At 47.0% G+C, this 13,135-nt stretch overlaps 1 protein-coding gene and 1 pseudogene across 2 annotated transcripts in view; one reads left to right on the top strand and one right to left on the bottom strand.

The window, feature by feature from the left end:
- Window positions 1-13,135, top strand: part of LOC124552467 (protein timeless homolog) — a 480,403-nt gene that overhangs the window by 178,032 nt on the left and 289,236 nt on the right. The gene's annotated exons all lie outside the window — the stretch shown is intronic.
- LOC124552919 lies at window positions 10,432-10,549 on the bottom strand (annotated as a pseudogene).

The following is a 13,135-nucleotide window of genomic DNA, read 5'->3' as shown; positions in this document are numbered from 1 at the left end:
TCGCCGCCTCACGGCGAACCGACGGCGGCGTAAGCTGCGTCGCAGACAAGGCGACGCCGCCCACCGCCACCCCCGGCGGTATTAAGCCGACCTCGGCAGCGCCCGGGGCGCAGCCTGGGCGCTAATTAAAATTTATCCCACCCCCACTAGGCGCCCCCGCCCCCAGAGTCCGCCCCCAGGCCGCCGGTGAGGCGGCGGATGCGTCGCCATCGCCCGCCACCCACACCCGCCACTAAACACTTCTTAATTTTCCGGCCACCCCCGCGGTCGCCGGCCGGCGGGACGGTGCCGACCAGCGAAAGTCGGGGGAGAAAGCAGAGAGAAGGGGTGAGTAAGTGCAGAGGAGTGAGGGGGAGGAGGAGAGAAAAAGAAACAGCAAAAAAGAAGGGCCCAGTAATTGTGATAAACGCCCCGCAACGCGGACCAAAGCTCCAGGTGGGCAGACAGAGAGCAAGAGCTGTAGCGGGCCGCAATGGAAGATTGAGAGGGGAGCGGCATAGTGTCTGCTGCTCTGCCTACCCTGTTCTACCCGTGGGCTGCGAGGCGTGTGCTACGGGCCTCGTCCACAGTGTCTGCCGACCGAGCAGCGTCCGGATATACGAGGGCGTTTGGAAAGTCGGTGCAAAAATAAAAACTACTTACGTGTTTGGGGATAAACCCTTTTTATTTCTCGACATAGTCTCCTTTCAGAGTTACACACCGCGTCCAGCGCTGTTCTAAATTGTTGATCCCTTCCGAATAGTAGGAATTGTTCAAGTCTGCAAAATAGCTACACTACTCGCCAATAAAATTGCTACATCACGAAGATGACGTTCTACAGACGCGAAATTTAACCGAGAGGAAGAAGATGCTGTGGTATGCAAATAATTAGCTTTTCAGAGCATTCACAGAAGGTTGGCGCCGGTGGTGACACCTACAACGTGCTGACATGAGGAAAGTTTCCAACCGGTTTCTCATACACAAACAGCAGTTGAACGGCCTTGCCTGGTGAAACGTTGTTGTGTTGCCGCGAGTAAGGAGGAGAAATGCGTACCATCACGTTTCTGACTTTGATAAAGGTCGGATTGTAGCCTATCGCGAATTGTGGTTTATCGTATCGCGACTTTGCTGCTCGCGTTGGTCCAGATCCAATGACTGTTAGCAGAATATGGAATCGGTGGGTTCAGGAGGATAATACGGAACGCCGTGCTGGATCCCAACGGCCTCGTATCACTAGCAGGCGAGATGACAGGCATCTTATCCGCATGGCTGTAACGGATCGTGCAGCCACGTCTCGATCCCTGAGTCAACAGATGGGGACGTTTGCAACATCTGCACGAACAATTCGACGACGTTTGCGGCAGCATGGACTATGAGCTCGGAGAACATGGCTGCGCTTACCCTCGACGTTGCATCACAGACAGGAGCGCCTGCGACGGTGTACTCAACGATGAACCTGGGTGCACGAATGGCAAAACGTCATTGTTTCGGATGAATCCAGGTTCTGCTTACAGCATCATGATGGTCGCATCCGTGTTTGGCGACATCGCGGTGAACGCACTTTGGAAGCGTGTATTCGTCACCGCCATACTGGCGTATCACCCGGCGTGATGGTATGGGGTGCCATTGGTTACACGTCTCGGTCACCTCTTGTTCGCATCGACGGCATTTTGAACAGTGGACGTTACATTTCAGATGTGTTACGACCCATGGTTCTACCCTTCTTTCGATCCCTGCGAAACCCTACATTTCAGCAGGATAATGCACCACCGCATGTTGCAGGTCCTGTACGGGCCTTTCTGGATATAGAAAATTTCGACTGTTGCCCTGGCCAGCACATTCTCCTGATCTCTCGCCAATTGAAAACGTCTGGTCAATGGTGGCCGATCAACTGCCTCGTCACAATACGCCAGTCACTACTCTTGATGTTCTGTGGTATCGTGTTGAAGTTGCATGGGCAGCTGTACCTGTACACGCCATCCAAGCTCTGTTTGACTCAATGCCCAGGCGTATCAAGGCCGTTATTACGGCCAGAGGTGGTTGTTCTGGGTACTGATTTCTCAGGACCTACGCACCCAAATTGCGTGAAAATGTAATCACATGTCAGTTCTAGTATAATATATTTGTCCAATGAATACCCGTTTATCATCTGCATTTCTTCTTCGTGTAACATTTTTAATGGCCAGTAGTGTATTAGTTGCTGCCATAATCTCTTCGTCTGAATAAAATCTTTGTCCCGACAGTCATTTCTTCAAATTGGGGAACAAATAGTAGTCCGAGGAAGCTGTGATTTCCCTAAATCGCTCCAGGCAAATGCCGGGATGGTTCCTTTCAAAGGGCACGGCCGACTTCCTTCCCTAATCCGATGAGACCGATGACCTCGCTGTCTGGTCTCCTTCCCCAAACCAACCAACCAACCGAGGAAGCCAAGTCTGGGGAATAGGGGGGATGTGAAACGAGTTGGAATCCTATTTCCACTACTTTTGCGACCACAGCTGCTGAGGTGTGTGCTGGTGCATTGTCGTGATGGATAGGACTTTCCTGCTGTTCAATCGCCGGGCGTTTCTCTCGCATCTCGGTTCAAAATGGCTGTAAGCACTATAGGGCGTAACAACCAAAATGTTCAGATGTGTCTGAAATCTTATGGGACTTAACCACTAAGGTCATCAGTCGCTAACCTTACACACTACTTAACCTAAATTATCCTAAGGACAAACACACCCGAGGGAGGACTCGAAGCTCCGCTGGGATCAGCCGCACAGTCCATGACTGCAGCGTCCAAGACCGCTCGGCTAATCCCGCGCGGCATAGGACTTAACATCTGAGGTCATCAGTCCCCTAGACTTAGAACTACTTAAACCTAACTAACCTAAGGACATCACACGCATCCATGCCCGAGGCAGGATTCGAACCTGCGACCGTAGCAGCAGCGCGCTTCTGGACTGGACCGCGGCTGTCTTGCAGCTCGGTTTTCAAACGATGAATAATATGCACTTGTAGTAGTTTTACCCTTTTCCAGATAGTCGATGAGGATTATCCCTTGCGAATCCGAAAAGACAGTCGCCGTAACCTTTCCGGCCGAAGGAATGGTCTTCGCCTTTTTTGGTGCAGATTCTCCCTTGGTAACTCATTGTTTAGATTGTTGTTTGGTCTCAGGAGTATAGTGATGTATCCATGTTTCATCCACAGCGATGAAACGTCGCTTAAAGTCCTGCAGATTCTTCCTGAACAGCTGCAAACCATCCTTGCAACACTTTACACGATTCAGTTTTTGGTCAAGCGTGAGCAATCGCGGAATCCATCTTGCGGACAGCTTTCTCATGTCCAAATATTTATGCAGAATATTATGTACACGTTCATTCGAGATGCCCACAGCACTAGCAATCTCACGCACCCCATGCCGCAAAACCCGTCAAAATGTACATGGAAACGCCGCAATGAGAAGTCGTATCCCTCCCGCCGCATTCTCCATACGTTGCTCTCTGTGACTACCACCGTTTTCGATCAGTGCCGTACAGTCTGGCTGACCAGCACTTCTGATCATATGAACAAGTCATTTTCATGGATCCCCACAAAAGACGCGCAGTTCTTCCGACACGGGATTTGTATGCTATCCGAAATATGGAAGAATATAGTGGCCACCGATGGGCAATACTGTGAATCATAATTTTTTCACAATGAAGCCCCGAACTTCGAGAAAAAAACGGCGGAAGTAAAGTTGTCGATCTAGTATGTTTAAATGTAACACTCAAATAATTTTAAAAAAATGTATGTCAGAGGTAAGTGGTGTGTTTAGTTGAAAGAGAAATAAAGAAGACCGTTTTACTAAAAGGGCACTATGGGAATTAAGGTTTGTGATTTTGAAAATGTGCGTCATGTCTCTCAGATATACTACCCTAAGACAAGTGATACATTTATTCAGTGACCCGTCCAGATAGTCGCGCGCGTTAGGACGCTGTTACCAGGGCTCAGGGAGTCGCGCCGGCTCATACTCGAATATTGTCGCCGCATGAACAGCGAGTGCCGGTGTTCCAGGAACCCCCATGTGTACGAGTACTGCAGCCTGCAACACGAAAGAAAATGGATTAATTTACCTAAGTTAATTTTTTCGGTGTGTGTGTGTGTGTGTGTGTGTGTGTGTGTGTGTGTGTGTTTGAAGGGGGCTGGGGTACTGGCAGGAACCGTTTTATGTTATTATTTCCCAGCTCGCCGGCATGCCAGTCAAAGTTGCTCTCAGGCTACACAGCGTGAATCTCCATATATCTGCGCGGTGGCACGGCATTGTTGTAAAGGTGCGCCACAGATTTCCGCCCTGGCGGGAGGAGCCGAGGGGAGCGAAAAAGTGTAGGCGCACGGCAGAGTAATTGGGATAAATGCCCTCCGGCAGTGGCTGGGGAAGTGAAACAGGGGGTGGGGGTTAAGTAAGGGGTGCCTTGTAGCTCCGTCCACCTACCGCCAGCTTTGTCCGTACCTGCCAGGCGAACCAGCGACCATAGCCGCCACAAACGGCTAAGCACAAAGAACAGCTTGTAACTGCTCACGCTGCAGCTTCTTCGTTTCAGGGGAATCCAACCGCACGATAAGGATGAGGTGGTCTTTGTCAACTTACACGATGCTGCATTTACGTATGAAAGAAAATAAAATTCTCAGCATCACGAAGTACACTGATGTGACAAAACTCATGCGATACCGATATGCACGTATACAGACGGCGGTAGTATCGCTTACACAAAGTACAGGGTTATTACAAATGATTGAAGCGATTTCACAGCTCTACAATATCTTTATTATTTGAGATATTTTCACAATGCTTTGCACACACATACAAAAAGTCAAAAAGTTTTTTTAGGCATTCACAAATGTTCGATATGTGCCCCTTTAGTGATTCGGCAGACATCAAGCCGATAATCAAGTTCCTCCCACACTCGGCGCAGCATGTGCCCCCATCAATGAGTTCGAAAGCATCGTTGATTCGAGCTCGCAGCTCTGGCACGTTTCTTGGTAGAGGAGGTTTAAACACTGAATCTTTCACTTAACCCCACAGAAAGAAATCGCGTGGGGTTAAGTCGGGAGAGCGTGGAGGCCATGACATGAATTGCTGATCGTGATCTCCACCACGACCGATCCATCGGTTTTCCAATCTCCTGTTTAAGAAATGCCGAACATCATGATGGAAGTGCGGTTGAGCACCATCCTGTTGAAAGATGAAGTCGGCGCTGTCGGTCTCCAGTTGTGGCATGAGCCAATTTTCCAGCATGTCCAGATACACGTATCCTGTAACGTTTTTTTCGCAGAAGAAAAAGGGGCCGTAAACTTTAAACCGTGAGATTGCACAAAACGCGTTAACTTTTGGTGAATTGCGAATTTGCTGCACGAATGCGTGAGGATTCTCTACCGCCCAGATTCGCACATTGTGTCTGTTCACTTCACCATTAACAAAAAATGTTGCTTCATCACTGAAAACAAGTTTCGCACTGAACGCATCCTCTTCCATGAGCTGTTGCAACCGCGCCGAAAATTCAAAGCGTTTGACTTTGTCATCGGGTGTCAGGGCTTGTAGCAAATGTAAACGGTAAGGCTTCTGCTTTAGCCTTTTCCGTAAGATTTTCCAAACCGTCGGCTGTGGTACGTTTAGCTCCCTGCTTGCTTTATTCGTCGACTTCCGCAGGCTACGCGTGAAACTTGCCCGCACACGTTCAACCGTTTCTTCGCTCACTGCAGGCCGACCCGTTGATTTCCCCTTACAGAGGCATCCAGAAGCTTTAAACTGCGCATACCAACGCCGAATGGAGTTAGCAGTTGGTGCATCTTTGTTGAACTTCGTCCTGAAGTGTCGTTGCGCTGTTATGACTGACTGATGTGAGTGCATTTCAAGCACGACATACGCTTTCTGGGCTCCTGTCGCCATTTTGTCTCACTGCGCTCTCGAGCGCTCTGGCGGCATAAACCTGAAGTGCGGCTTCAGCCGAACAAGACTTTATGAGTTTTTCTACGTATCTGTAGTGTGTCGTGCCCATATGTCAATGAATAGAGCTACAGTGAATTTATGAAATCGCTTCAATCATTTGTAATAGCCCTGTACAGGGTGAGTCGCGTGAGACGTAACACCACCTTTATTCTGGGGGCGATTGCACATATCGGCATGCGGTTTTCGGCGAATCATAGCGGACTATGGGGCACATACGTTGCTACATGCACAATTATCACAACGTTCATATTGACCGAGATACTGGGGCAAGTAGGTGTTTTTTAAATGGGACGCTATACTTTTTTTACCATAATTCGAACGCTCTGGAAAAGACGCGTATAGTGATGTAACGCATGTTGCTATTGTGATTCAAACTTCGCTTAAAAGAGGGCGGCTGAGGATTTACCTTCGTAGCGTAGGCCGTGCATGCTGCATAGAGCACGGCAACTCGGCCTGTGGGTCGCGCGAGGCGTTTTTACAGTCCGCAGCCGCTTCCGACCGCCTCGACCTTCAATCGTACAACATTTCCCAACGTCTTTTAAGCCAAGTTTGAATCACAATAGCAACTATACGCGTCTTTTCCAGAGCGTTCGAATGATAGTAAAAAAAGTATAGTGTCCCATTTAAAAAACATGTACTTGCCTCATTATATCGGTCAATATAAACGTTGTGATAATTGTGCATGCACCAACGTATGTGCCCTATAGTCATGCGATACCGATATCCACGTATACAGACGGCGGTAGTATCGCTTACACAAAGTATAAAAGGGCACTACACGTGCGCAGCTATCATTTGTACTCTGGTAATTCATGTGAAAAGTTTCCGACGTGATTATGGACGCACGACTTGAATTAACAGACTCTGAACGCGGAATGGTATATGGAGCCAGATGCGATCTAACGCACCAATCGAACAGAATCTGGAACGATATCCCTCACAAGGACATCCAACAATCCTATCAATCCGTGCCATGCCGACTAACCGCTTGCATAAAGGCCAGAAGTCGACCAACGCGTTACTGACTTGTTCAGTTTGTGAAGCTCTTTCTCTTGCCTAAATCGTCCAGTTTTTATGAATTTGTAATAAATTCATTGTCTGTACATGTACATCACATCTACCGATTTCCGTCCCATTCGGATGAGAATCATCATGTAGTCCACTCACGAATGTGGTAGGTTAAGAAATCCTCAATCGACCGATTCTAGAGAATTGCTGGTCACTATCTGGGACCCACACCAGATATGATCGGTAGAGGAAAGAGAGCATCGCGTCTCAGTCAGCGCCACAGCGTCACCGGCAGTCTGATAAAAATCCAGTGGCATACCTGCCAACTTTCAAAAACAGAAACCCAGAAGATTCCAAATCGTAAAAATTTAACGCGTGCATGCGTCGCAAGGTGTTCAAACATAGCGACAAAAGACTACACAGAAAGATATTACAAATAATGTTACCACATATAATGTAGGCTACATTTTAAGGCCACTATTTTCGAACTGTGACGTTATGTACTTACACAGGTTACGTGCTGATGAGTGTTCATTTGCTGTCACTTAACATTGGGAACAGTTCACACACTACACAAAAATGAGCTTTCCTTGACTTAATCTTGCAAGTCACAACACGAACGACACTGTCAAAACTACTAAACTGAACATTTATTTACATTTACAAAATTTTCTCAGGTTCACAGAACACTGGCTATATTCCATCACAGGTTGCAGGACTGTTCATATAACATGGACCACGGCTTCTTGTATTCGAAACAGAAATGGATCCCAGAGTTTCATTCGACATCGAGAAACTAAACTGATTGCGATTCTTCTTCACCAAGCTGAACGCACGCTCACACTAGGCATTGCTCTACGGTTAAGTCAGAACAGAACGCACTGGCCTACATAACCTATATATAGCACTTTGGAATATCATCAGCTCGTACTGAGGCGTTCAGAGTCGTTTTTCCCTCGCGCAATCCACGAGTGGTACACATGGCGAGGGGGAGGCAGGGGGGGGGGGGGACATGACGTTGGCGCGAATAGTGCCCTACGACACACACCGCTTGGTGGCTAGCGGGGTATATATGTAGATGTAGATGTATGGGAGATTCTACACACATCAAAAAAAAGTTCTGCGTCACCTCACCTCCCAGAACTCCTCAAGGTAGACGTTGACTGTGGATATTGTATCACAGACACTGTCCCTTTGACTGTTCAGAGATGTCCCGCCTAAAGATGTAAACAAACATGCATGAGCAGCGCCTATTAGACGGAGGGGTTCCGACAGCCGATCAGTTCCAGTCATTCCACCAGGGAGGAGGTACACAGCTCGTGTTGTATGTAGTTCAACCATGCCTAGACGGTCAATACCGCCGTTCGATCGCGTCCGCATTGTTATTTTATGCCTGGAAGGGCTCTCAACAAGGGAAGTGACCAAGCGTCTCGGAGTCAACCAAAGCGATGTTGTTCGGACGTGGAGGAGATACAGAGAGACAGGAACTGTCGATGACATGCCTCGCTCAGGCCGCCCAAGGGCTACTACTGCAGTGCATGACCGCTACATACGGATTATGGCTCGGAGGAACCCTGTCAGCAACGTCACCGTGTTGAACAACGCTTATCGTGCAGCCACAGGACGTCGTGTTACGACTCAAACTGTGCGCAACTTCACTCCCGACGTCCATGGCGAAGTCTATCTTTGCAACCACGACACCATACAACGCGGTACAGATGGGCCCAACAATATGCTGAATGGACCGCTCAGGATTGGCATCACGTTCTCTTCACCGATGAGTGTCGCATATGCTTTCAACCGGACAATCGTCGGAGACGTGTTTGGAGGCAATCCGGTCATGCTGAACGCCTTAGACATACTGTTCAGCGAGTGCAGCAAGGTGGCAGTTCCCTCCTGTTTTGGGGTGGCATTATGTGGGGTCGACGTGCGCCGCTGGTGGTCATGGAAGGCGCCGTATTGGTTGTACGATACGCGAATGCCATCCTCCGACCGGTAGTGCAACCATATTGGCGAAGCATTCGTCTTCATGGAGGACAATTCGCAACCCCATCGTGCACATATTGTGAATGACTTCCTTCAGGATAACGACATCGCTCGGCTAGAGTGGCCAGCATGTTCTCTAGGCATGAACCCTACCGAACATGCCTGGGATATACTGAAAAGGGTTGTTTATGGACGACGTGACCCACCAACCACTGTGATGGATCTACCCCGAATCGCCGTTGAGGAGTGGGACAACTGGACCAACAGTGCCTTGATGAACTTGTGGATAGTATGCCACGACGAATACAGCCGTGCATCAATGGAAGCAACACTGCATGAAGAAGCTGCACAATTCGATGTAGGACGTACGACGAACGTATCCGTTAGGGCGGTGCGGGGAAATTTGGATTTAATCGGCATTGGCAGCAGACAACTGAAGCGAGTGCCTTTGCTAATAGCACGACATCGCCTGCAGCGCCTCTCCTGGACTCGTGACCGTATCGATTGGGTCCTGTACGACGGTAAATGCGTGGCGTGGTCAGATGAATCCCGATTTTAGTTGGTAGCAGCTGATGCTAGACCTCGAGTATGGCGCAGACCCCACGAACCCATAGAACCAATTTGTCTGCAAGACACTGTGTAAGCTGGTGGTGGCTCTATAATGGTGTGGTTTGTGTTTACATGGATTGGACTGGGTCCTCTCGTCCAACTGAACAGATCGTTGACTGGAAATGGCTATGTTCGGTTAGCTGGAGACCATTTGCAGCCATTCATGGAGTTCATGTTCCCAAACAACGAAGGAAGTGTTATGGATGGCAATGCGTCATATCACGTGGCCACAATTGTTCACAACTGGTTTGAAGAACATTGTGGACACTTCGAGCGAATGATTTGGCCGTCCAGATCTCCCGACATGAATCTTATCGAACATTTATGAGACATAATCCAGAAGTCAGTTCACGCACACAATCCTGCGCCGAATATTCTCAATTATGGACGGTTGTAGAGGCATCGTGGCTGAATATTTCTGGAGCTGACCTCCAGTGACTTGTTGCATCCATGCCACGTCGAGTTGCTACACTAAGCTGGAAGAAATTACGTCTGACAGGATATTAGGAAGTATCGCAAGACGTGTTAGATCAGTTTAATTCAACGTCGAGGCTTTCTCCCCAGACAGTTACATGCATCTGAGTATTGCCAAAAGAGCTCTTCTTTCAAGCAGACAGTCACGACACGCTGAGCGGATCACATGAATTGTTGCTTGCGAACCAGCAACATTAACCGTATAAGCACTCCGTCTTCAGGCCACGAGTGGCCTACCGGGACCATCCGACCGCCGTGTCATCCTCATGGAGGATGCGGATAGGAGGGGCATTGGGTCAGCACACCGCTCTCCCGGTCGTTATGATGGTATTCTTGAACGAAGCCGCTACTGTTCGGTCGAGTAGCTCGTCAGTTGGCATCACGAGGCTGAGTGCACCCCGAAAAATTGGCAACAGCGCATGGCGGCTCGGGTGGTCACCCATCCAAGTGCCGACCACGCCCGACAGCGCTTAACTTCGGTGATCTCACGGGAACCAGTGTATCCACTGCGGCAAGGCCGTTGCCCGTTAACCGTATAAGGGGACCGTAAAAACTTTCCCCCACGGATTTGATTCATATTTACAGAATGACGACCATAACTTGAACATACATAAATAAGAAGACGCAACTGACAACCGTTTTGGCCAAAATCGAGTTTGAAAGTTTTGCTTGTGTTAGTATACTTTGTACACAAAATAGAGTTTGAAAGTTTTGCTTGTGTTAGTATACTTTGTACGGTGGCCAATATTCAAGGAGTCCGTAGCCGAGCGTCCGAGAACTTAATTTCAGAAAGGTGAGGTCCATGGATCGAATCTCCTTGCTGACACTTATTTTTTAATTTCCACGTAATTCTAACAACAGTTACATTATGAGTGTGCAAATTATCAGTATGTATTTGTTCACTTATTATTTTCATAATTTTTATCCTGAAGAACGCGAAAATTTTTCGTAAGGTAGATTGGAAATAAAAAAGGGCATACAATAAGTTTCAGTCGAATCAGTATAGTAATTTTTTTTACATTATTGTATGTACATTTGTGAGAAGTATAATGTGTAACCTATGAGGCACTGCTGGAGGCACTGATCATAGAAACACGGTAAAACAATTATTATGCGATGTAAAGCAGTTTTTATAAACGCAAAATTTTTCATGTGCATGTTTTTTTAACGTGTCTATTGCAAAGGAAACTTGGTTTATCTTGTAACTCTTCAGGCTTTCCCGGCGATCTAATGACATCTTGGGTTGTCGGGAACAACCGACAACCCAAGTTGGTTTATCTTCATAAAAGACTCTCTGTCATCACAGAATTGCGTAGCCTTCCATTTATATCCATTGTTAGAATTACGCGGGGGAAGAAAGAAAGTACCGGCAGCGAGATTCGATACACGCCCTTATGAGACTAAGCGTTCATTTGCTCGGCTGCGCAATCCTTGATTACTAGCGACCTTTTACGAAGTGCATAAAAACGCCTAAAATTTTCAAAGTCCATTTTCTCGAAAACGGTTGAGATTTGCGTCTTCCTATTTATGTGTTATGTTGAAGTCCTAGTGGTGCTCTACACACCATATCAAAAATGATTCAAATGTCTCTGAGCACTATGGGACTTAACGTCTGAGGTCATCAGTCCCCTAGAACGTAGAACTAGTTAAACTTAACTAACCTAAGGACATCACACAGATCCATGCCCGAGGCAGGATACGAACCTGCAACCGCAGCGGTCGTGCGCATCCAGGCTGAAGCGCCTAGAACCGCTCGGTTACAGCGGCCGGATGCACACCATATCAAAATGAAGGAAATCGGTGAAGGAAGGTTGTTACGGACCTTTTGTTAGTGATAGAAATCCTTATCAATCGTCGCAATTGGATGCAAAAAATCATTTCATGATTCCTCAGACTGTCAGTGCGAGCAAAGTAGTGCCCTGTCACTAATGATACAGGAAGTGTCGCAGCGTTGTCTGGGGTGAGAGGTAAAGCCTGAAATTTGGTATTCTCGGCCCACTCTTGCCCCTGTGAATCTCGGAATACTGAACTGCCTATCGATTTTCGAAATAGAATCTCCCGTGTTTTTAGCTGCAACTACCATTTCGCGTTCAATGTCTGTTAATTCCTCCGGAAAGACTCAAAATCATGAAAAGTTCAATTTTTACTTTTTTGCGTTTTCTGAATCTGCAGACTATTACCTTTTAATAGATATATAATTTATTCAATTCCGAAGACTACAACTATTTTTAATTTTTTTTTGAAATGTGTTCTACATGGGCGTGACCCACTGTGGCGCTGTTAAACTGCTGTCAAATGGTGTTATTATTAACGTCCGTGTTCATCGGGTACATTTTAGTGATGTGAGATAAAGTATGTGTTGTGGCTAACCTGTGATGGTTCAATATATATCGCTGGTGTGATTGTCGATCGTTTCATGTTTATTTACTCTGTCGTTATCTCGAAAATATTCGTAATTAATCCTGTTTCTTATTAATTCTGTTTCTTGAGTCTCTGTTTTGTTGAAGTATAATAATGAGTAAGAGTTAAGTTATTAGAAATCCTCTGAAGGCTTTTGAGGAAAGGAGAAATGTTGGAAAGCCAAAGGTATGTGTTATTACTGTAAACAATAAAGACGATAACCAAGTGAGTGAACCTAACCTCTCAAGTACACCTGCCCATAGCAGTCAAAGTGGGAAAGAAAATACTTCACAGAAGAAGCTTGGTTCAATGAGTGAAAACTATGAATGTTTTATGGGCGAATCGGATGTGAATGAAATATTTGATATGTCGGTTCTCAAAGGAATTTTTCAAACTGTGTAAGATGTATTCATTGTAGTGAAGTTGGTCTGGAACTCTCCATAATAAAGCACGTAGGACTTGCTAGTGAAATACAACTGAAATGTGATAAGTGTTCATACATGACCACCTTTTGGAACAGTGTTGCAGTAACTGCAACTGAAGAAAATGATAGCAAAATCTACGAACACAACAACGAGCGATGCTTGCTTTAGACAAGGAACGCCTTCGGGCTGCAGACAGGGCTGTAAAGAGTCTAGAAATACAAGCAAGAGTAAACAGGAGGAGGAACAAGAGGAAGCTGGAGGAGGAGTTTGCAGAGGATGAAGATAA

Source organism: Schistocerca americana, chromosome 10 (assembly GCF_021461395.2).
Source record: "Schistocerca americana isolate TAMUIC-IGC-003095 chromosome 10, iqSchAmer2.1, whole genome shotgun sequence".
NCBI classification, from domain to species: domain Eukaryota; kingdom Metazoa; phylum Arthropoda; class Insecta; order Orthoptera; family Acrididae; genus Schistocerca; species Schistocerca americana.
Note: the sequence above shows the minus strand (reverse complement) of the source record. Positions and strands in the feature narration are given on the sequence as shown.